The 25,707-nt window shown below is 32.9% G+C and overlaps 1 protein-coding gene across 3 annotated transcripts in view; it reads left to right on the forward strand.

The window, feature by feature from the left end:
- Positions 1-704: 704 nt before the first annotated feature.
- The window catches only part of LOC132704370 (hemicentin-1-like), a 119,246-nt gene continuing 94,243 nt past the window's right edge, over positions 705-25,707 (forward strand). For all 3 annotated transcript variants that reach the window (XM_060674333.1, XM_060674332.1, XM_060674334.1), the window contains exon 1: positions 705-886. The gene's annotated coding sequence lies outside the window, so the exon portion shown is untranslated. The remainder of the gene's footprint in view (positions 887-25,707) is intronic.

Raw genomic sequence — 25,707 nt, forward strand, 5'->3', positions numbered from 1 at the left:
TTTTTCGGACACGTCTTGTTTAAAATGCTTTTAATAAAAAACTATTTGACGCAAGACTTCAATTTTTTTTCGCAGCCTACTAACATATATATTTAAAAGAAGACAAAGTTTTATCGTGATACTGGAGCTGCATCTGTGTCAGGCCGGGAAATTTTGGCGCTAACGTCGTACATTAAATAATTTTCTATAAAAATTATACATTGGCAGTGTGTGATATAATTAAAATAGAAATATAACTCTTAACTTTTGCGCAAACAATTGTCCAAAACCGAACTCTTCTATCTTATTGCGAGAATAATAAAAAAATAAAAGTTAACTAAAAGGAATGTCAATATTATTTTACGGTTGTCCGTGTTATTAAAAGTTTATTGCACATAAGAAATCAACGAAAACTTCTGAAACGAACTTCATTTCAAGCTACAGAAGGCGGGAAACGGACTGAAGTCACATTTTGAGAACGCGCCATCGCAGTCAGGGAAAAACTTGTCTGACGTGATCTGTGACCCGTTCCCATAGAAAAACTTTCCTTGACGATTTAAGTTTAAAGCAAAAATCCATTGGTGTTGCACGGGAAAACTACTTTTATCGTTTCAGCTTATGGAGAATCGATGATATCGTCTCCGCGTTGGCATCATCAACCCCCGCCGTATGACGGGTAGGGTCCATGTGGCGCCAGTCGTTTCAGCGCGCTCGAACTCTGATCATCTCGTGACCGCCGTTTTCCATCCCTTATTTCCCAACTCTGCGGGAGTCTAGAGTTCAGCACGCGTAAAAGCAAGTCTTGTGAAGTGCGAAGTTTCCCGCTCCGTGGCGATTCGATTGGTGTTTTATTGTTCTTTAACTCCAAACTTTTGAATAGTTCAAAGCTTTACAAATAACATCGAAGGTGAGTAAGATTTTCGAAATAGGATTACGAGAGCTTCGATCGGTTTGAAATTTTGTGATTAAATTAAATGACATATTGAACACAGTGTCGTTGCAGTAGAATAACATAAATATCATTTAATTCCTTTTGTTGAAAGTAATCGTATTATAATACGAAGGAACTTTGGTAAAAATGTTTCTTTGCAAAAAAAACGAAAGCAATATATTTATTATTAATATAATTAGTTTGCTCCTAGTCGATATTTGGTCAATATTAAAACCCACAATGCTTTTAGAAAATAAACTATTTACTAGGACTTTCACAAAATCTAATTCAGAACTAATATAAGGCACCACTTTTACAAGGCAACAAGGTAATTACGCTGAAAATAGGTTTAACAAGGGTGAGTCATGAAGATCTATTTGATCAAGCTTCGAGTGTGTATCGTTAAGTTTCATAATCTAAAAGTTGAAAATTTTGATTGAATCCATGATTACATTCTTTTAAATAAATTGTATGGTTGGAGTCAAGCTTCATTAAGGAATCAACTGTGATATTCTCTTATTCGTTTGCTAAAACATCTTCCTGTTTGGCTTATGTGTGTTTTGAGGAAAACATTACAAGAAAGTGTATATATCCCCGATATTTTGCTTTTATTTGTTGAACTTTTTTTTAATTAATTGTTTTAAAGCTTTTTGAAACTATTTTTAGATAATGTTTACTGAAGAAGTTTTTCACTTTTTCACTGCAACCAGTGCAGTAAACGGGATTTGAGTCACAAGTTTAGCTAGTGTTTAATAAACGAGTGAGTTAAAAACTTTACCTAACATGTTGCATACTATACTTTTTCGATATTTCTGCTATACATTTTTGTAAAACAACACGAATACATTCACTGACATGACCGTCAGAATTGACAAATGCCGAAATTCAAAGCGTGGGAAATATCTCCGAAAACATCCGATTGCTCCCAAATCCGTGCGGTAAAATCCCGGAAATGTCCGAAGTGGCTCGGATTCGTGGGAAAGGAAACTGACGTGGTAAAGTGATGTTTCCTGCATGATAGATCGGTGTGTAATTAAGCATTTTACAGACGGGAGTAAAAAAAAATAATATTTAAGATATTTTTCTACAAAGTTTAGAAACCAATCGTTATTAAAAGTAGATTTTACAGATGTATCAAAGAAGTATATGCTGAATCTGATAAATTAAAAATAATCTAATGCGGCAGTTTTCAAAGCAACTTTTTCAGATTCCTTCTGCGTCGGTTTTTGTTTTGTATATAAGCTATAACAGTAGCCTGTGGAAGTTTCTTTGAAAAAAAAGAGGCAAGTCACTTATTTCAAAATGGAGAATATTACCGAGATGTATACTTGCGACAGGAGCACTAAACAGCCCTGACCACAGATGCCTTTACAACAGTCCTATTTTTTTAAAAATGGTAGCACTTATCGTTGTATTTTTTTTTGTTTACCAGTGTTTCAGTGAACGGTTTGGTTCGATTGCTTTGGTGATGGGCCTTATTTGCTGTATGGATTTTTTTATTGCAAAACAATATATTATGCAATAAGAAATTGTTCGACTGCGTATCAATTATATTAACAAGTCCTGAATATTCTGACTGACAAATGTCGCAATAACAGCAGTTGCTAAATTATATCGAGATAATCCTATCGCTCCCATACATGTAACCAACCAAACTAACCAAAACTAACGAAAATGTCCGGTTGGGCCATGACAGTGTATAATGAAGGTGTAAAAGTGACACGTTGCACACGCCATTTTATTTTTGGTGAATTTTGGTGACGAAGTTATTTTAATGTTAAATACCTTTGGTTTCTTTGATTTCATTGTTTGAAAAATTTATGACGATGATGATCAGTAGACTTTATTTATTTTCATTTCATATTCATCATTTTTTCTGCTTTTATATTATTGTGATTTTCAAATAATAGTTGCTAATCCTCAATTCAACAAAGTATGCAAAAGTTCATTTAATATTGCCAAATATTAAATCATAGGGTTGTGACCTTGATGGCCAATAAACGGGTCCAGCCCGACCTACGAGGTTAGCGCCAAAATTTCCCGGCCTGACATAGATGCAGCTCCAGTATCGCGATAAAACTTTGTCTTCTTTTAAATATGTATCTTAGTAGTCTGCGAAAAAAAATTGAAGTTTTGCGTGAAATAGTTTTTTATTGACGGCATTTTAAACAAGACGTGCCCGAAAAAATGTCGCACATAATGCAAATTGAGTATAGAGCAGTCATAAAGTTTTTGACAAAAGAAGGGTTAGCACCTAAAATCATTAAAGAAAGGCTGGATGGTGTGTACGGCCAAAGTTCTCCTTCGTATTTTGTAGTGAAAGAATGGTCAAAACGTTTTCGAATGGGGCAGGAGTCCTTTGAAGATGGGCGACCAGTGGAGGTCATAACGGAAAATATTGTTGCGATTGTGGAAAAGGTGGTATTGAGTGATCGACGTTTAAAGGTCAAGGAAATCTCGGAAATTACTAAGCTTTCTGATACGCATGATCATTTAGGAATGCATAAGGTTAATGCAAGATGGGTTCCTAAAAACCTTTCGGCAATTCAAAACCAACGCCTTGTCGAGTGTGCGCGGTCTTTTTTGGAACACTGTGGGTCGGAACCGAAGCCTGTGACGGGAGATGAAACTATGGTTCTCTATTATGACACTCTATAGAAAAAAGAATCAGTGGAGTGGCGTCGTAAAGGTGAAGCACCTCCAAGAAAATTCAGGAATTCTTTGATAGATTTTAAAGAAACTAATACCACTGTCAATGGTAAATATTAAGCAACATTATTACATAAATTGCGAGACCGCATACGTGTAAAACGTCGAGGAAAACTGACCAGAGGCGTACGTCTTTTGCACGATAATGCACCTGTCCATACTGCTGGTGTTGCACAGGCCATTTTTAACAGATATAACATCCTCCCTATAGTCCAGATATGTCCCCAGCGACTATTATTTGTTTGGATATTTGAAAAAGGACTTACGTGGACGGCGGTTTAACGACGAAGTTGAGTTAAAAGAGGTTGTTTTAGCTGTTATATTTTTTAAAGGGATTGAGTTGTTAATAAAGAGATGTAATAAGTGCATTGAAGTTAAGGGGGATTATATTGAAAAATAATAAAAAATTGTTACTCTACTTTGTTTCTTTCATATTCAGGCCGGGAAATTTTGGCGCTGCCCTCGTATCTACAGCGTTATTTAAAAAAATCCGACTGTAGTGTTCAAATTATATATTCTAACAATAATAATGATCTATAATACGTTTTTACGGGTCCTGTAAGCTGTTAAAAAATTAAATGGAATTAGGAAACATACTGTAGATTCGATCCTGGCTGTTTAATACAAAATCCGCAAACTATTATCCGTGAGCGCTCGCACAACAACGTAATGAATAAGGAATTTCGTGTACGGCTCGATGATCGGCGCAAAATAATTATGTCTACGTTGTTTGATAGTACTAATCGACGAGATCGTGTGCAGTGTGGCTGTGTCTAGTTTCATCCGACCATATTGCACAGAGAATCGACTCTTGGTGGAATGTTCTTTGAAAATTGAAATCATCCAACCAACAGTCCGAGAGCATCGAGCGAATGTAGGTCATTCAGGTTCCCTTGTATAAGGCACATTCAATTAAAACATTGTTCATTACTACCGATCGACAAATATTTGTTTAATTTGCAAATCTAATGGCTTTCGGGAGTGTAATGCAACATTTGTCTATATGTCGTGTTACTCGCTTAAATTGGTTTTATGTTTAAACCAATTCCAGTCTGTTGAACCACCAGCTACAAAGGCCGGCTGGCACATTTCTAGAGATTATTGTTAATAAGTGTTCTCTGTAGTTGGAGGCACATCTTCAATCCTTGATTCTCTGGTATCTACATGCAGCAATCTTATAAGGAGAGTCAATCCACATTATAAAAATTTTGAGCATGCGTATCCGGCGGTTTACATATATGAACATGAAATAATATATTATGCAACAAGTGGAGCGGAGCGCAGCTACATTTGTTCGGTAATAGTATACCATGCAACAAGTGCGGTAAACGGCATTTGACTCATGAGTTTATTTGACACGAGCGGAGCGCAACGGAGCGAGTGCATAATAAAGGAATGACTTAAAAAGTTTACCAAACATCTTGCATACTATACTTTTTCTACGACTGTTAATTTTTGGGTACATTTTTGCAAAACGATACGAATACATTCACTGTAATGATCGTCAGAATTGACAAACGTCAAAATTCGATCCGTCCGGTGATATCTCTGAAAACATCCGATTGCTCCAAAACCCGTCCGAAATGGCTCAGATCCGTGCGAAACGAAACTAATCTGGTAAAATTAGATATTTTTTCTGCTCCCATCTGTAAAATGCCTAATTACACCCGATCTAGCTTGCGGAAAGCTTCACTTTACCACGTCAGTTGCGTTTGCCACGGATCCGAGCCACTTCGGACATTTGGATCAATGGGATGTTTTCGAAAATATTTCCCACGTTTTGAATTTTGGCATGACCGTCAGAATTGGTCATGCCAGTGAATGTATTCGTGTTGTTTTGCGAAAATGTACCCAAAGACTAACAGTCGTAGAAAGAGTATAATATGCAACACGCTCGGTAAACTTTCTGTCACTCGTTTATTAAACACTCGCTCCGCTTGTGTTAAATAAACTGATGAGTCAAATGCCGTTTACCGCATTGGTTGCATAGTATACTATTACCGAACAGATGTAGCATAGCATTCTAATATTATATATACATATAGTGCTAATAAATCATTTCTTTAGAAAAAGCAAACAGCAAAAGGGAGTAGAAAATCTAATTGAAATGTCAGCGGCCATAATATTAATATTGTTGTCTGGAATAAAATTAGCATAGAAAAGAAGTATATTTCCAAAAATGTTAAAATATACATTTTTAGCTCGTATCTTTAAAAATTTATGAGTAAACCATTCAATTCTACGTAACGAGATCTAAAAGATTCCGTTTTCATCATCACATTAGAATAGAAGGTGTTTAAAATCTAAAGGGCAAGTAAATTTACTCAATTTTCGGGTTTGCCCTGTATCTCAATAACAAAGCTAAGATTGACAAGAAAACTGCAAAGCTCTACCTTTTTGGCATCTTTAGCACACCATTTTCAGGTTGAAGAGTGGATAACAATAATTGACCCAAGCCCGCACCAACACTTGATAACAAGAAATAATTTTTGAAAGAAGCAATGTCAAACAATGAAAATGCCGCTTAAGTCGTCGTTATTTGCATACTTAATAAGGTTTTATCAGTCGAGTCGAGACCTTTCGAAAATACCCTATTATAGATGTATGTATATTCTATATCTAGCCTCTGTTTTCTATTTTCAGCGAAACTGGATTTCCAGTATAATCTAGTAATTAATATTAATTTCCCGCTAGGTATTTAATATCAGCTTCATTTGCTTCTCAGCTTCTATATAGATTTTTTTTTTGTATATTTTGCTACGATGTATTTTCTCTTTGACTTTGAGCGCGTCTATTTGATAGCGCACAAAGTTATAGCCTGCTTGTTTTCGACACTAATAATTATTTTCGCCGACTTGTAGTGGAATATAATAATGGACACAGGTCACACACGATATTACGTATTCTACCACATTTCTCGTTTGTAACTCACGTTGTTACTCATTTTCAATTTAATGTAACCGCCTTTTATCTGCTACACATCAATCTCGGTTACGACATGAGCTGATGTCAGGCGCGAAGTTACATTTGCATAATACACCCTCGTTGATGCCTAGGGAAATGTTGGATGAAGAGATTGATTTTCGGATTAAAATATACATTATCAACTTTAATATGTTTTCCCATCCACTGAGAATGTGCTTGATATTGAACCAATGTAGGCGAATCTACACGATCATCGGGACCATTATTCAAAACTTCTAATACTAATCTTTGTGGAAGTAGACCGGCCATCAAGCATATAAGTAGGAAAATTAGTTAACCAAGAAAATTATTAGTTGCCCGAACCACTGGTAATATTTTAGAAAATTTCTATGACTTAACCACAGTCAGCAACAATATAGCTTAAAAGAAGTCTACAAACTGACAACAGAGCTTCTCTAACGATGTTTTGATAACAAAAGGCCAATCTTTTTACGACATTTTAGCTGGTCATGGTCAAACGAGGCTTCATTTTATCGAACACTGACGCGGCGTTCTATTTTAACTGTCCTTTGTATTTCTCTCATTTCGATTTTATGAAATTGAACCCGCTGGAAACATGATATTAAAAGTGACAATTTCCATTCAACGACGGAAAGCATCGAATATTTTTTTTGCGTGTTGAAATTAAAGTCGAGAGCCTTGCCAAAGTGCAGTATGTCACATAACGAAAATAATCAAAACGATAACAACGTAATTGCTATAATCAGTCACATAATTTTGCAATATATTAAACTCAAATATTTGTAACTTTAACAAACTTTTCGTTTCTCGCTCAATTTTTATTCAACACGTTTAGCTAAAAGGATATCCTTTAACATATTTCATATTGATTAGAGTCGAAAAATGTATACTATTTTAATAAATAAAAACGCAAGAATCATCCGATACCTTGTTTTAAAAGCTGTTTTCAAAAGTTTTAAAAGTGAAAGCAACATAAATGAATTTCAGGTTGAAGTATCTAGGGTGGACTGTTAGTTTTTGTTTAACGGTGTTGGTACAGCTGAAAAGAAATTTGACTTATTCTATAAAAAAATTGAGGAATAGTTTGACTCGTCTTTTCCATATTAAAGATGCATGCACAGGGCCAACAGAGCCAAAAATTAGGGAACGGGGCGAATTACTTGGAGACTTGCACAAATATTTTAAATATACCAACAGTAATGTAATTTTAACCAAATATAGAATTATAAAAAATAAAATGGGAAAAAAATGAAGAATGCTAAAAAAAGGTTTTACAATAAACTTCTTACAACCTCTGTTAACAAATCTCAAACGGCGTGGATGATTATAAAAAATGAAAGTAACCTATCTAAACACAAAAAGTTTCCAGATTACTTCATTGATGATGAAGGTAGCGAGTATGTTGATTTACAGGCGACCCCTGAAAAATTTAACAACTTTGTGAATTTCATTAGGGAAATAATAAAAAAATTTCAAGTCGAACTCTATTCTTAACACCTTTTACGGGTGTTATTTCGTGAGTTACAAAAAAAGATTCAGCTGGATGCGATGAAATACCCTGTTCATTAATAAAACGGGTTACAGATTTTATAGTTGAACATCTTACTTTTTTTATTAATCTGTCTTTTTTAGAAGGTCTATTTCCCTCAGCCTTAAAACACTGGATTGTTCTGCCTGTACACAAGAAGAACAATACCCATTTAATTTCTAATTACCATGGAATATCACTCGTTTTTTTTCCGAAAATATTTTACGTGCGGCTCGATGCATTTCTAAAGAAATAGCAATTTTTCTCGAATTCTCAGTTTGGTTTTTGCAATGGATTATCTACTCGAGACTGTTTAGTTTCCTTATATAATGAAATAGTCACGAACCTGGATCAGAATAATAAAACATTATGTATGTTCTTTGACTTCAAGCGAGCGTTTGATGTGCTTGATATTAATTTGTTGTTGAATAAGTTAAATAATTGCTGTATATGGGGGAACAGTTACGCTTGGATTGAGTCGTTTTTGAAGGGTCGTGACCAAAGAGTTGTGCTTCGAAGTGATACTTCTGTGATTAGATCCTCATCTAAAGAACTCACCAGCAGTGTCCCACACTGGGACCTTTATTACTTTTAATATTTATTAATGATGATTCTAGGAGTCTGGAAGATCTCACTTTCTTGGCCACTAGGGCAGTAAGTAGTATGACCTGATATTGTGAGCGTAACGGTATTTGTTTGAACGGAACAAAGACTGAGATGATGTTTTCGCTTAGCGATTTAAACAAGAGCTTATTGGTTAGAATGCAGGATAAATCGATTAATCAGACTAACGTTGTCAAGTATTTGGGTTTGTTCATAGACAGTAATTTGTCCTGGACCGGCCAAATTGACTAGGTATTAAACAAAATGGCTATGCTTACTTTTGTTATTTGTGTGTGGATCTTCCGCTTTTACTATTGTATTATTTCGGATATGTTCAGTCTTGCTTATCTTACGCTATTATATGCTGGGGAAACTTTTCCAGAGCTAGTGAAGTTTTTGTCCAACAAAAACGTATTGTTCTAACAATGTTGTGGAAGTCTCGTGGTCACTCTTGCATGTTTATGTTTATGTTTGAAGTGACAATTTAAAACTCTTAAATCAAAGTACAAAGTTAATGTACATTAAGATTCTTGGACCAAGGGAATGATTACCTTCAGACTAACTTATTCACATTTTTTGCTTTTTGAATTACGATACGTATGTGTATAAATAACTAGAAAATATTAGTTGCATAAAACTAAGGATATAGTTGATTTAGTATAATAGTTATTGAACTATTGTGATAATAATTTATGTATACGTAAAATAAAACTGTATGGTTATAATACTTAAATAAATTGTTACTAAGGGTTATTGCCCAAATCTTCTTGTATATTATGCAGTTCATAGTTACTCATATATTTGATATATCTTGGTTTACTGGCTAGTGTACAACATTCCATAACATTTATAACATTATAAACTTTTACAAAATAAAAAATTAATGCGCAACATAGCTCCTTTCTGGAAAGCAAATAATGTAGTTTTTGGTTTTATTAATTCATTATACTTTTCATTTTATTTATTTTATGACGTTTAAATGTTATATAGGAATTTTACTTTTCCGAACCTATTCTGATGAATTTGAACTTACTTGACTTTCTCAACATTGCATGTTCCTGACAACTCAAAACTGCGTTTTCACGTTTCACCGGTAACAAAGTTTGAGTTTCGGGAATAGCCCTAAGAAATTTGCGCTTAAAATAACTATATTGTAGTTATGGTGAAATATTAAATGTTGTTAAGACTCTAAATACTTATTGATTAGAAAAGAATATACAACAATGCTAATACATTTCTACGTCCTTTACATAACTCATAGTGACGTAAATAATACCAACCTAAAAATGCTAACTAACTAAAACCTTAATTACTATCAAAGGAACTTTAATTTTATTGCGTGGTTCGTTATTTCTTACAATTAATATGAAGGGGGTTATTCAAAACATTTTTTTTATTCATTGGTAACGCGTAATGAAAATATACACATAAAACGTAAAACATAAAACATGAAAACATAAACAATAAAACTATTAAAATAGTTTCTCTTTCCTCAAATTCATCAACGCTGTAAAAATCTCAGTGCATAAAATATTTTTAAAGCAGTTCAAATATGTCTGTGACTTAATAAATTAATCCCAATCTATTGAAATTGGAGACTACTATACCTAAACTACGCCCGTCGTAAGTAGGAGTTCTATTCTTCAGCTTAAACAGGGCATACCAAAGAAATTGTTTAAGTAGATGTTGAAAATACCAACCATTAACTTCATGATAATATGCTAATAGCTGATTTGGATTTTAGAAAGAAACCGCGATGAAAATATGAAATTAAGCTGCACATTTCCATCATAGCGTCACAAAACTGTAGTCTGCGGCCGGGATCATCTTCGGCTTCTATAGTAATGTAATCTTGTACAGGTGATACTTTTCTTCTTTTAATATACGCAAGGCTGTTCGTTGACTAACAAGATTATTCGAAGCTACTTCAGAAGATGCACATCGAGATTATCCTCAACTTCTAATAAAATGTTTAGTCTTCTGTTCTCATTAGTTTCTATAAGTTTTCTCTTAATTTTATTCATTATGGATTTTGGAATGGTCCTTTCTGAATGTGTGCGAACTTTTTGTCCTTGAAATCCAATAATTGATTTTTAAATGAATCTGTTCCATATTTTAGCCGTTAACTCTATACACAAAAAGTGCGCAGGTCTAAATATATCTACCGATGTTCCGCCTTTGTTATATCTTTCATGCTGGTTTTCTTATAGAAGTGATAGTGATATTATTGATATTATTAAAATATGATAAAAACCTAACATTAAAAACTTAAATGAATAATTAGTCGAAAGTATTTTTTTCAAAGGTTAGTTTCTTTAAGGTTGTCGATTTCAAAAATTGTAGATTTTGAAATACTAGCGAAAAAAGAGTTTTCCATTGCAAAAATGCTATGAGGATATTAATTAGCCTAGAAGATGGCAACGAAACATTGCGTTTGCTGTCGTTTGACAATTTTTTATTATTAAAAAGTATTTTCAGTATGTTTTATGTCTAAGAATGGAACAAATTTTATCAAAAACATTTTGAAATTTACTGAAATATATCCAGATGGACAAAAGCATGCAAGAAACAGTATTAAAAGAACAATAGAAATGTCGTTGCCGAATATAATACAATTTTTTTTATAAAACATTGAATTTGTGACTATGTATGTCGCAAATGTTAGTCTGGCGACGCGTTGGATGCTATTATCCCGTCATTTTGGGTAGCTTCCTTCCTTTTTCGGTCTCTTTCTTACATTTTCTCCGGTCTTCTATCCGTGGGAGGCAATTGCGGTGTCGCCCAAACCCTATAATAAAAGTTAGAGAGAGGAGCAGTTGGTTTTTATGAGAGGGAAAATTGCCGAATTTTTATAAAAGCAGCCTGTAGATTACCCAAGTTCAGCCGTGCTTAAACTTCGCTTGAAAATTATGAAATTCGCTTATATTTAGGAATTTGATTTATTATTTTGCATGTCCCATCCCATGGTAAATCATAGGAAAAAACTAGAAGTTTTAGCGGAATTAGACTATTATAGAACCGATTTCAAAAAGGTATTACCGGACTGAAAATTATACATTTTTCCACGTTATTAAGGGAACAATAGTTTTTCTAAATGGCAGATCTTCCCTAAGCCAATTTCAAGATGTATTCGAAATGACAAACATTGTATTAAACATTAAAAAAATTAAAAAAATCACTTGGTATAAAAAAATGTTAAATTTTCTATGGTCTAGAAATATTATTTTAGGTTAGAAAATGGAATGTAGAAGCAAAGCGAAAGTCTTCTTTTTAAATGCAACACTGTACCTTTTATTACGCCATCGAATAGACAATATTTTCATAAATATTTATAAAACTGTGAATAATAAATTTAACAATAAAACAATAAATTTAAAAATTTATATTAATTAACTTCGGAGGTTTTTTATGTTATGATATTTGTGTCCCTCTCACGAAACTTGTAACCTAAAGAAGAAATAGTTTCTGAAATTTTATAATAAGAATTGCTATAAACATATATTCGCGAAAATTTCAAGTAAGGTTACTGGATCTTTGTTGGCTAAATGAGTGAAAAAAAGTGAAAAATATTATAAGGGGTAATGCTGATATTTATTAGATGATTACCAGCATGTTTAGAATTTAAGCAAAAATAAAAACAAATTTTAAAATACCATTATAATTTATCTTTCAGGTATTATTATTTTTTTAGTGCACATTGCTTTTTAACCATATTTTCACAAAAAAATAAATAAAGCTGAATAGAATATGACCAGCACAAAACGCGGCGATAAATGCCAATTAGGAAATATCAATTTCCGCAAAAGTTATTTTGCTCGTATATTTTATTCGTGCATGAAATTTACCGAAAAGGGTGAGTAAAAACTGCGATGTATTATTCATTGGCCATAAAGTTTTATGTAAAGCAAATTTTAGCGTAAATTACGAAATTGTTAAAATGTGTACAAAAATATCAATAAAATTAAATGAATATTTAAATTTACTCTTATCGTATATTTATTCCATATTCTATATTTTTAGTAGTCCAGAATATACCGGGTGACACAAGAAAGTGGGAACATTCTATGACTTTGAAATTTGGAAGGGTTAATATACGCTGAATGTCCAATTTTTTTTACAATACGTACTGAATGGTTTGATTTGAGCAGAAACGACAGTAACTTCCGAATTTTAATTGGCACATCCTACATTTTTTTGCATTTTTGGATTAATACGTAGGATAGAATAAGTTTTTCTCACTTTTTTTTTGTTCTTATAAATTTTTATTTAATTTTGGAAAATGTGTCTAGGAGGCTGTGACCCTCATTAATACTATTGACCGGGTCACTTTATCATGTAGAAAATTGTAAATGAAACTTTTAATTACTTGTCGAATGGCAAATAGCATTTAATGTAATGAACTATTAATTTTTTAGGACAACCTAGTTTTTTCAAATAGCACCCCAGTGAGAACAAAAACTTTTTAAAACCGATAGTTTTTTTGCGACATTTTGACACAAAAATTTTCAAAATCCGTCAAAAAATAAGCTCACAGGTAGGAAAAAACCAGATAAGTAAATACATTTTTATAAAAACAAAATATTACTTAGATGGCTTTGCTTCTATTCATTATTAATTGTCAAGTCGGTAAGATTAAAAATGCAGAAGGAACTCTCGACAAGCTCATGCAGTGAAAAGAAAAAACAGATTAATATTTAAAAAAAAATAAAATTCAAGGGAGGGTTTTATTATGGTAAAAAGTTGATATGCTTTTGGAATACGGCGATACAGTCAAAAACTAACGTAAGTGTTGTATGTATACGTACGTCATAAGCTACAACACTTTTTACCGGAAACTCAGAACAACAAGCTGGAAGTACAACTCTTCACTAGTATATATTGCCAAAAAATTGGACATTCAGCTTATATTAATCCAAATTTCGAATCGCTATCTCAAGCCGTTTAAAAATTATGGAGTGTTTCTTGTGTCACCCAGTATGAATTCTAATCAGATATTCTAGATCTATTTATTTAATAATAACAAATTTTAGTACAAAGAATATAGTGAATAGAATTGAGATAATTAAGAAATTAAACAAATAAATAATGAATGAAATTCAATTAATAGTGAAAAAAATGATACCAAATTGAAAAGAAATATTGAAGAAGAAATTTAATGTATCAAAAAGAACCTAAGTTAACTTGTAAATATATTTAAACTCCTCCGTCCGCCAAATGTTAGTTGCATTAATTTCAATGCCACAGTTTTCTACTGATCGACTATACGTATTGGCAGTACTCCTCAGCTAATGTTGACTATAAAAACGTTGTTGACCCAGAGAAGAACTTCGAAGAAAAGCCATTCCAAAAATGCAATTGTGGTTTATGGGTTTAAACGTTTTAAAATAATATTTCTAACTAGAAAATTTGATACTTGAATTCGTTATATAGATTAAAATCATTTCTTTTTTCCGGTTTTTATCTTTTGCTTTCGATTTCATAACTTTAAATGAAACTTTTTTTTTACATTATTCTGGACCTCAATCAAGTAGAGAACAACTTAGGGAATTAATGTACAATTTTTTTCTGAAATTTAACCTACATAGTTGAGTTGACTCCTAATTTGGAACTTGATTTACAATGGGGTTGTTCTGCCGTAGACAAAATTTGATCATCTCATAACCTGTGAAACATTTTAAACACTACTTTCTTTTTTGTTTTGTATTTATATTTTCAAGAATGTTGGCGTGCATATGTCCGAATTTTGTATTCTTGCCTAATGTATTACATATTTAAATTAGAACTGAGCGAGACATCGGAACTTCAAGCAGTCACTCAAAACTTTTTACAATGATAAATTTTTAATGCAAAACGACCCTTTCCCTCTAACAATGTCGTCCTGTTTTCGCTTGTAAAAATAGAGTTTTGCGTTCGCGATTGCCATAAGAAGAAAGTTCAGACCATGACGATCGACGTTGCAAAGTGAGATGTTTTTGCGGGAGAACCAATTTTGTCGAAAATGCTATTACTAACTTTGAAAGTAATGAACATGTGGGCAAAATTCGACCCGGAATGATAGTTGACGCCATATCTTGTGGTTGGCTGGCGTCACATGCAAGCACAAAAATACAATATTAAGTACAGCTGTAACGAAGTGGATTATTTTTTGGCTGGTCAGCAGAAAAACGAGTATGGAAAAAAGTTGAAAGTAGAAATCAATTTTCGTATGCGAAAACTGGGGACTATACAGGTACCCAGTATAAAATAATGTAGATGGAAATATTGGAAACTGTAAGAGATACAGCGTCGCTTAAATAGAAAAAAGTATGCGTATGTATATGCCAAAAAATAATCCAGCTTTGTTTTATTTTAAATCGATACCCTTATATAGATACACGGTGAAAAAGGAAAATGTCCATTTTAGAAAAAATACAATATTTGCCTTATTATAGGAGCTGAAGGATACGGCGATGTTAAAAAATTAGATCTACTATGTTGCGTACGGTAGTAGTCAACTTCAGTTTATTTTTCAAAATGCTTTTCAACCATGTGCAACACATTTATGTTTAGTCAAGATAAATCCGAAAAAATAATAAAAATACGATTTCAGGATAGTAGGCTTTGCTATTGCTATTCAATTTTAAAACATATTTAAATAATGAGTGGACAAGAAAGGAATCAATAAAAATGAAGAGAGAGGATCGAGAAATGAAGTCAGTAATATTTTCATACATACCTTTAAAGATTTTTTACTTCTTTAATACATAAGAAAACGAAGAAAATACACAGAATTTTACAATGAAATTGGGGGTGTTATGTCCGGAGATCTCGCAGGCCATCTGACTGGTCCCAAGTTGCCTATCCATCTATCGAGAAATTATTTATATTTGTTGGAGCGCCGCTAATGGAAGGTCCATAACATCTTTTCTTACGTGTGTTTATACAAGGTTTAAATATATCTCAGAATTTAAGTTACCATCGAAAAAATATTTTCTAATTTTGTGGGGACCCTATAATCTTTTGCATGCCTAGCGTAATTTAAATGCTACTTTATTCTCATGTAGTCAGTGTCATCGCCACAATTTTCTTTTTGAATTTGAATAAAATTATTTTGATTGATTATTTTATTGGTATACCATAACGTTTTGTGAAACATAATGGAAAGAAAGTCATACTTTGAACTCAAAAATTTTGGAATGGATAACTAGAGTAAATTACCACAATACATATTGTAAATTCATAATTGACATACCTGTTGGTCATTTTAGCAACAGAACTAAAACGGAAGGACACTTCACAGCCTAAAATATGTTAACATTCTAAAAATGCTACTGAATCATGTTTTTTCCATTAGACCCCTCATTGCTGATTATGTATCATAAAAAATTGTTTATTTATTTATTTCTTATTTTATTATTTTGTTGATCCTCAAATTCTCTAGTAAACAATATATTATGCAACAAGTGCTGTAAACGGTATTTTACTCACGAGTTTACTTGGCAGGAGCTTAGCGCAGCGGAACGAGTGTCTAATAAACGAGTGACTTAAAAAGTTTACCGAACGTGTTGCATACTACACTTTTTCTACGACGTTAGTTTTTCTGTACAGTTTTGCAAAACAACACGAATACATTCACTGACATGACCGTCAAAATTGAAAAACATCAAAATTCAAGGCGTGGGAAATATCTCCGAAAGATCCGATTGCTCCCAAACCCGTGCGGTAAAATCCCGGAAATGTCCGAAGTGGCTCGGATCCGTGGGAAACGAAACTGACATGGAAAAGTAACACTTCCCGCACGCTATATCGGTGTGTAATCAAGTATTTTCGGAGCGTCTCGGACGATTCTGAGCCGATGCGATTATAAAAATTGAATCACCTAATTGAAGTATAAAATGTTTGATGACATTTCAGGCAGTTGAAAATAATTTCTATTAAAGACAATGAATAACTATGTTTTCAGCTTAAACCCGGATCAATAAAAATAATCTACAGTGTGACATTTCTGAATTGAAAAATTACAATATTGAGCTAGATTTATCAAGTCGCAAAAACTACCTATTGTTGCCTTGGGTATTTAGCTGGCGTTAACGTTAATAAGTGATCCAGCGCACAGCAATTTCCTTAATTTATAAGCAAAACGTCCGGGGACAAGCAAATGGGATCGTTATTAAATCATACCTTCCGACACGACATAAAATTAATAGTTTCGACGCCTGACGTATAACGATAACATTAATAAATTCTAAGCTGTATTTATCGTTTCCATTGAATTTCGATACTTTGATTCGATAATTAATCTACCCACCAATTTTTTCCTTGTTTTTCTTTTTTCTTAAATGTTGGTGCTCGTTTAATGAATTATGAAGGTTCTATTATTATCATTATTATTATTATTATTTTAAAAAATCATAAAGCATTGTCTTGTAAATTACAATACACTTTCTAAACGTGAAAGAAACTAATCTTATAATAATTTTATTCCCACAGAGTTTTTAATTTAAAAATATTTGGGTAATTTTTATTCCTTTTTTCTGGTCTTCTTTGTTAAGCTAGAATACTTAGTTTGAGAAAGGCACGAAACTCTGATGCAAAGCTCCCTACGAATTTCGTTGCTTTTCGTTTGTGTAATTTATTAAAATTTTAATGCCCCGAACCATTGTAATGCTTCTAAGTTCTTACGGTTTCGAGGAAATTATTTCTTAAACTTCAACGTTTTGCGTGCACATCGCTTTCGTTTAGAATACCGCAAATATGAAACGCTCGGCATTACTTTACCGCCGAACATAGTTAATTACGTCATAATAAATTAGCTCGGCAAACAACCCCGGTTTCTTGAAAACCAAAACGTTGATCATTACGCGCCAAATTAAACTTACTTCCTTTCATTTCCCCGTTCCGAAAAATTTATTATTTTAATTTTAGGGTTCGAGACTATGGGCACCGAATTTAATCATGCAGAAATGCGGATTATTGTGGCAAATTCGATACTTGTAACGCATATACATCTCAAATTCATGCTGCTTCCCAGATCTCACTGAAGAAAATCAGAACAAAATCATTATTTATTCAAAGACCACTTTTAGATTGGTAAAAAATTTTTATACTCTATTATTACTTTGTTTATTACTTATTTCCATTTCATGGTCTGAGATTTGGAACCTAGGTTTTGGAGTCAGCTCTATCAAATAAAAACATTTTGTAGGATGCGACTTCGACATCGTTCTATTAAATAGAATATCCCACAAATTTTATTAAATTTCGCAATATATTGGACTAGAAGTTTGTTAAATGCCTATGTAGTCACAAGCTTGATTTGACGAGAGTGGAGCAATTGTTTAATAAACGAGCGACTAAAAGAGTTCATCAACAAATTAAATTTTTGGGTACATTTTTACAAAGCAGCATAAATGAATTCACTGAGTGACGTATGACGTGACCATCGGAATTGACAAACAACTTGATCAGTGAATAGTTGAGTATTTTAGTGTATGAAAGAGAAAACAGGCAGTTTAAATGTTACATTATTTTGCTATTTCAAAATGTTCACATTTTTGAGACAAGAGTTTGTTAAACGCCACTTTAGTCACAAGTTTTATTTGACGATAGTGGAGCAAGCGTTTAATAAACGAGCGACTAAAGGAATTCATCAACCAATAAAATTTTTGAGTACATTTTTACAAAACAGCACAAATGAATTCACTGAGTGACGTATGACGTGACCATCAGAACTGATAAACAACTTTATCAACTTTGAGTATTTTAATGTAAGAAATATAAAACAGGCAGTTTATATGTTAAATTATTTTGTTATTTAAAAATGTTCACATTTTTGGGACAAGAAGTTCTTTGAACGCCACTTTAGTCACAAGCTTGATTTGACGCGATCGGAGCAAGTGTTTAATAAACGATCGACCAAGGGAATTTATCAACCAATTCAAATTTTTGGGTACATTTTTGCAAAACAGTACTAATGCATTCACTGAGTGATATATGGCGTGATCATCAGAACTGAAAAACAACGTGATCAATAAATAGTTGAGTATTTAAATGTAGTAAATAGAAAACAGACACTTTAAATGTTAAATTATTTTGTTATTTAAAAATGTTCACATTTTTGAACATGCGCTTGCAACTTCCATAAATTTGAAATGAAATAGAAAATGTCTTCATCTGAGGAAAGTAGAACTATTAGAATCAACTAAGTTAAACCATAAGCAAGCATTCGACTTGAAATATCTGTCATCATACTGACTACCACAGTGATTTATTTATTAATTATTAAGCGGCACGAGAGTAGTTTCAAATTTATAATTGTACCTGAAATTCTTACTTACGCAACTCTTTTAATCCATATTTGCAAGAGTAATTTAATTAAATTTTAAATATTTTAATTAGTTGCACGTGACAAACAATAAAACAAACGAAATAGTATATTATACAAGTGCGGTAAACGTCATTTGAGTTACAGGTTTACTTGGCACGAGCGGAGCGCAGCGGAGCTAGTGTTTAATAAAGGAGTGACTTAAGAAGTTTACCAAACCTACTGAATATTATACTTTTTCTACGACCGTTAGTTTTTGGGTACATTTTTGCAAAACAACACGAATACATAACATGACATGATAATTAGAATTCACACAAAGGCCAAAATTCAAGTCGTAATATCTCGGAAATGTCCGAAGTGTCTCGGATCACGTGGTAAAGTGAAGGTATTTCACAGAACGGACTAGAAAAATAGTATATTATGCAACAACTGCGGTAAGCAGCATTTGACTCAAAACATTTACTTAAAAATTTTACACGAATACATTCACTGACATGAATGTCTGAATTAACAAACGTCAACATTCAAGGCGTGGGATAAATCTCCGATAACATGCGATTGCTCCCAAACCCGTACGGTAATATCCCGGAAATGTCCGAAGTCGCTCGGATCCGTGGGAAACGAAATTGACGTGGTAAAGTGACGCTTCCCGCACGCTAGATCGGTGAGTAATTAGGTATTTTACAGACGGGGAGACGGGGCAACAAGTGCGGTAAACGGCATTTGACTCACGAGTTTATTTGACACGAGCGGAGTGCACAGGAGTGAGTTTTTAATAAACGAGTGAGTTAAAAAGTTTATCGAACGTGTTGCATACTATACTTTTTCTACGACCGTTAGGTTTTGGATCAATTTTCGCAAAACAACATGAATTCAACAAACAAAATTCAAATATATCCGAAAACATCCGATTGCTCCCAAATCCGTGCGGTAAAATTCCGGAAATGACCGAGGTAGCCCGCAATCATGGGAAGCGAAACTAACGTGGTAAAGTGACGGTTCCCGCACACGAGATCGGTGAGTAATCAGGTATTTTACAGACGGAACTAGAAAAAATACGTTTACAACTGCTGCTGAGGTACGGTAGTTGTCCCGCTTTCATTTTAATTGGTGAAACGCAAGAACGTGAAGAAAATACAAGGAGACGAAAGAAGAAACGAATATTTTTCAAAATCACATTTAAATGAAGCAATAATTTTGCACTTTTCATTCTGGTAGTGGTACATTTCTAACCTGTTTTACATTTAAGGTAAAGTCATTTTGCTATTTTTTTTGGTTGATCTACCTTAAGTGCCGTATACGCAAACAAACGCAGTACTATACAGGAACTTAAAGTTATTATTCGTCAACAAAGCGCAAGAGTACCAGATGAAATCCTTCAAATAATTGATATTGTTTTCCTACATTATGCCCTATTATTGCTTCAAACATGAAAAACATGCATCACCTTTTATTCCAACTATCAGAAAAATGGACTAATTTTTTTGAAAAGGCACAAATAGCTTGACTTCAAAAATTCTAACGAATATATGGTCAGACTTTTTTAAACTACTGCAATTTTCCAAAGTGAATAATCAAAGGTAATTTATCTGGATATCATAAAAGCCGCGACGTTGCCCAACCGGTCCTTTGTAACCCTTTTAAAGGCGCGTCTAATCACCCTAATTAAGGGGGTAGCGGAAGAGAAGTCAAACAAGAGCTAGGTGGAGTGAGTGATGAGGTAAATCCTTCAAGCGCGGTCGAATTACCTGTGGGGGGGCGGAACGGCAGCGGGTCAGAGGGAGAAGAAAATTGCAAAATGGAGATTAATGTTCTCTGTATTAATTTCGGCTAAGCATCGTAGGAGCACAACGTAAGAACATTTTCACACATTTAACAAAGCACGAACGATTTTTTGGTTAATGCGGAGAATTTTTTTTGCGGGAAGACAAGACAAAACAATATACAGGGTGGTTCAAAACGGAAGGGAAATCCGGAAACTGGCGACACTCCATGTAATTATATGTCGATTATTCGAAACTTATGTACTAACTACCTAACAAATAAAAACTATATATGAAAATGTTTCTACCTTACACACCATGCTTTAAAGAAAAAATGAAAAATTACTATAATAATTATAATAATTTTGGCAGCAGCAACATAAAATTGACATTGACAAGGTTTTCAAGTAAGATGTCGGAATAGGTAACTTATTTTAATGTAATATTAAAAGTAGTCAATTGCATTAATAAAATTAATTATAAAAGTATATTTTAATTGCAAAATTAGATCACAGTCAAATAAAGAAATTTTAAGAACAGACCTTCTCGGTTAGAAAAAGTATTCTTGCAAAGATATCAATCATATAATCTTTTACGGTTCTCCAAATATTTGCGATGAAAATTTTACTACATTCATTATAATATTGGCATTTTTTTTAAATAAGAAGGCTGGCCATTGTAGGTCTCCTAAGTAAATAGTTTTCTTAGTTAATTTTCCTGTAATTTACTATACTACGCATTGATTCTATATTATACTTCTCTTGTTATAATATTGGAATCAAAAGTCGAACACATTTGTGCTTCAGTAATTGTATTCCTCATGTTTCATGTTAATGTACTTATCTATACTATCTATACTATACTTGTCTAAGAAACGTTAGTAAGTTTTTCTACTCCGTACTCTAAAATACCAAATTATAAACCGATCTAGCATGCGGCAGGTGTCATTTTACCAGGTCAGTATTGTTTCCTACGACTGCGAGACACTTCGGACATTTTCGGGATATTACGGATGTTTTCGTAGATTTTACCTCACAACTTGAAATTTGACGTTTGACCATCCTGACAGTCATGGCAGTGCATGTATTATTGTTATTTTGCAAAAATGTACCCATAAACTAACGATCGTACAAAAAGTATAGTATGCAACACGTTTGATAAAAGGAATTTGAGTCACGAGTTTAATTGGTAAGGGTGCTTGTTGCATAACATACTATTATTGTATTTGGAACATAAATACAAAGTAAACTTCGCGTTAAACTTATAAAATGATTGCTATAGAATTGCTGTAACAAGTTTTACATATAGCCAAAGGCAAAAACTGCTTTTTCATATGTCATAATAAATATTTTGATATTTGTCTTTTGCTTTTCTATTTAAATCTGTTTATCCTATGCGTATCGGTGCCCATAGAGAAAGTTTTTTTTTTTGCTAAGGCTAAATGCATTTTAATAAACTTGTCGTTCAAAAAGGGCTTCTCCTAGACCGATTTTGTTGCTGTGTGACGCGATTGCTTACCTTGCCAGCAAGTAGAGTTTTCTGACATAATCACAAAATATAGTCCAATAAGGTCCCAACCACCCAGTGAAAAGCGCACTTTAATATTTTGAGCCTAACCTGAAATATAAATAAAAGAACTAAACGCTCCAAAAAAATGTTTTTTCATCCCGACTTTACCAAATAACACTCTAATTCATTATTTAAAATGCCAAATTATATTCAAAATTAAAACAAAATATTTTCTTTAATACATTTATTATTATTTATTACTTAATTATTTATTAGTCGTTTTCAAATATTAAATATTTCTTGAAAAATTACTTTTAATCCTTAACTTAGTCGCTTATCAATTGTGGGCGATTAATTTTATTAAGTATTGACATATTTAACTGGTAAAATGTGAAAGACCATTTAAAAAGGGGCTAAAACATTTCTCTTTAATTATCAAGATTGCCATGAAAATACATTTAGTTTTTATCTGACCAAAGCTAAGCGTCTTTCATGCTGTTGTTTACTGATTGTCAAAGTCTCTTGATTACCACCGTTTCAATTGCTTTAAGTTTCTTAAATATTTATTGCATTAAACTGCAAAAAATCTAAAATCGGTCACTTCTCTAATGCCGTACCTCGTTACCCTTACTGGAACATCCGGTATATTATGTTTTCTTTTAAATTAAAAGTATCTAGAAATACTAGAAAGTACACATTTGAAATAATATTTGTAAAATTAGTTTATATCAAATCCATCTGCTGCAGTTAACATTAGGCCACAGCATATTTTTTATAGTGCATAATATTAACATGACTGTACTCGCATTTCGATACAACAGGCTTGTCGCTTCGACTTTTTAAACTTTACTCATTTTTCTAAAAATGTCATGTTATAATGGAGAAAAAAATCTGTTAACCATTTTTCAAAGCGATCTATTACATTGTTACGTAAAGTTTCGAAAAACTTTCATTTTGTTTTGGAACCCTGTGAGTACGAAACAAATAACTGGCTGCGTCAGCACTGAAGCTGGCGTAGGTTTAAAAATAAAAAAAATAAATGAAAGTTTGTGTCTATAAGCAAAAATTGGTTGGGAGTTAACGTGCAAAACTTCTTTGCAAGTTAGTCAGTGGTATAATTTATGGCGTTTTCTAAATAGAATTAGTTATAGTGATCGTATTATTTAAATTTAAATTGGGACAGGCATTTTTCCGTTTGACAATGAATTGCTACATAAAAAAGTTCCGTAACTGACGTCACATCTTAAACCAATTGGAGATACTAGGTGTCGAAATGAACCACCTAAAAGCTTTCGTTTAAAATGCGTGGTGCATTAAAACAAGAGGCCATTTAGGGAAAGCCGTATTGACGAATAGAACGATTTTAGACATTAAATTTGAAACCAGTAGGTATACATGAATTCATGATTTGTGAAACATATATATCAACAATTGTGAAAAATGCGGTGCCTCATTTAAATCTATGGAGGTTTTCACTCCTGAAAATAAGAGCTGAATGAAATTTTGAATAATTAATACTTAATGTATGAACTATTCGGTATAAAACTAAAAGAAAATCAGCAATAAAATGTATCCGCTATAGACTGTCTTCAGACGAAATGGTCTTCATTGCATTCACGAGAATTTCACGATATGTAAATAATAATAAGGGATAAGTTGTGCGATCTGAAAATCGAAGACATTTCTGCAGAATAATAATCAATTAATTTTTTTTCCGTTATGCCTACATAGGGATTTGCATCGCGCGCAAGACATTTTAAGGAGATTTTGCAAGTCAATCTTGTTTGTGTGAAGTTTTTCTAGAAAATATTTCCTTATCTGCTAATGCTAATAAGGATCTTGCGCTACTTCCCGAAATAAAAAGAAGAATAAGGTTAAATTGGGGAAAAGGCACGAGGACTAGAAACAACAGATCAATTCGAAACAAACTGAAAAAATTTGAATTTTTTTTACAAGCGTCGTTTAATCAATCGTACTATTTAATAAGTTTGTTTTCATTTTTCAAATAATTGTGCAATTTTCCAAATGCTGGTTGCTACTTCTCGTTCTGAGAAGCTTTTAGTTGGGAATATGCAAAGGGGAGCAGTATTGAAAGTGAAATGAAACTGGGAATGAATATTTCCTGACGAGGTTTTCAGTGGTATAAAAATGTGTTATTATTATTATAAATGCGATAATCGCTAAAAATTCACCGATTAATTTTCATGGTATAAAAGCGTTTCAATAAATTTGGTAAACACATTCAGCAAAAGAAAAATATAATCATTTGATTTTAGGGTTAAGACGTGAATGTTGGATTTTGCAGAAGTTTGAAATAGAATACCTCGTATTTAGTGCAAATGTGTTTTTTGAACTAAATGACGAATAACCAAATTAATTCGATGAAATTGAAATCGTTAGTTACTGCACCGGTGTCGTTATAAACCGCGTATCGCAGCAAAATTATGTACCTAACCACCGGTCATCACATTTGCCGAACAAATAGTTGAGGGCGTACGTAAATTATACAAATTACGCGCCGCTAAAATTCCCACACACAACGTTCCATTTATGAAGCCTAGTAACCAGATATAATCAGTTTAAATTTAATTAATCTCTTATCAGTAGGGTGACTTTTTTTTCGGTTTTCGTGAGTGCCCTGTTATCAATTTTCAAATATATTTGCATTTGTCCGACCAGAAAAAAGTCTTACTGCTTTCTATAATTACATTTTAGAAATTGTGCCAAGAATCTGGGAGTTATCTTAGACACCAAACTTAGATTCAAAGAACACCTAAAAAAATATTTCTAAAATCTTTTGCCTCCATATAATAATAGACATATTTTAAGTAAATAACTCTGGCGACGTCTGTATGAATCCCTGCTCTTCTCTAACTTCAATTATTGTGACTTTGTCTATGGTTGTTGTTGGCATCCGGAAATTAAGAAGCGTGTTCATATAGTACAGAATGAGGAATGAGGAATAGGAGGAAATTTGATCAATTATCATACTTATACAATGATATAAAATGGCTCATAATGAATGAGCAAAAATCCTACATTTCTCGATATTTTTATAAATAACCCTAATTCGCCAGTTTCCATCAAAAATCGCTAAATATTTCCCAACACTGTCCACAATATTAATATTAGAAATAATGCCAAACTAACGATGCCACATCATAACACTGCAATCTTTCAGCGCTCATTTTCATACAACGCCGTAAAGTATTTCAACTTAATTCCCAACCAGTTTCTTGACATATCATTGCATAATTTCAAAATAAAATATCAAAAATATCTTCTAACTCTCCATTAACGGACTTAAACTAAAATTAGTAACATAGTACCTACATATCACGAAGTTCCAAAATGTTATAAAACCAATCAATTTTCCTGTGTATAGTTACAGTAATTTCTATAGGAAAATGGTTTCGAAACTGGCTAATAGCTT

Source organism: Cylas formicarius, unplaced genomic scaffold (genome assembly GCF_029955315.1).
Source record: "Cylas formicarius isolate icCylForm1 unplaced genomic scaffold, icCylForm1.1 PGA_scaffold_7__23_contigs__length_41026272, whole genome shotgun sequence".
Taxonomy (NCBI): domain Eukaryota; kingdom Metazoa; phylum Arthropoda; class Insecta; order Coleoptera; family Brentidae; genus Cylas; species Cylas formicarius.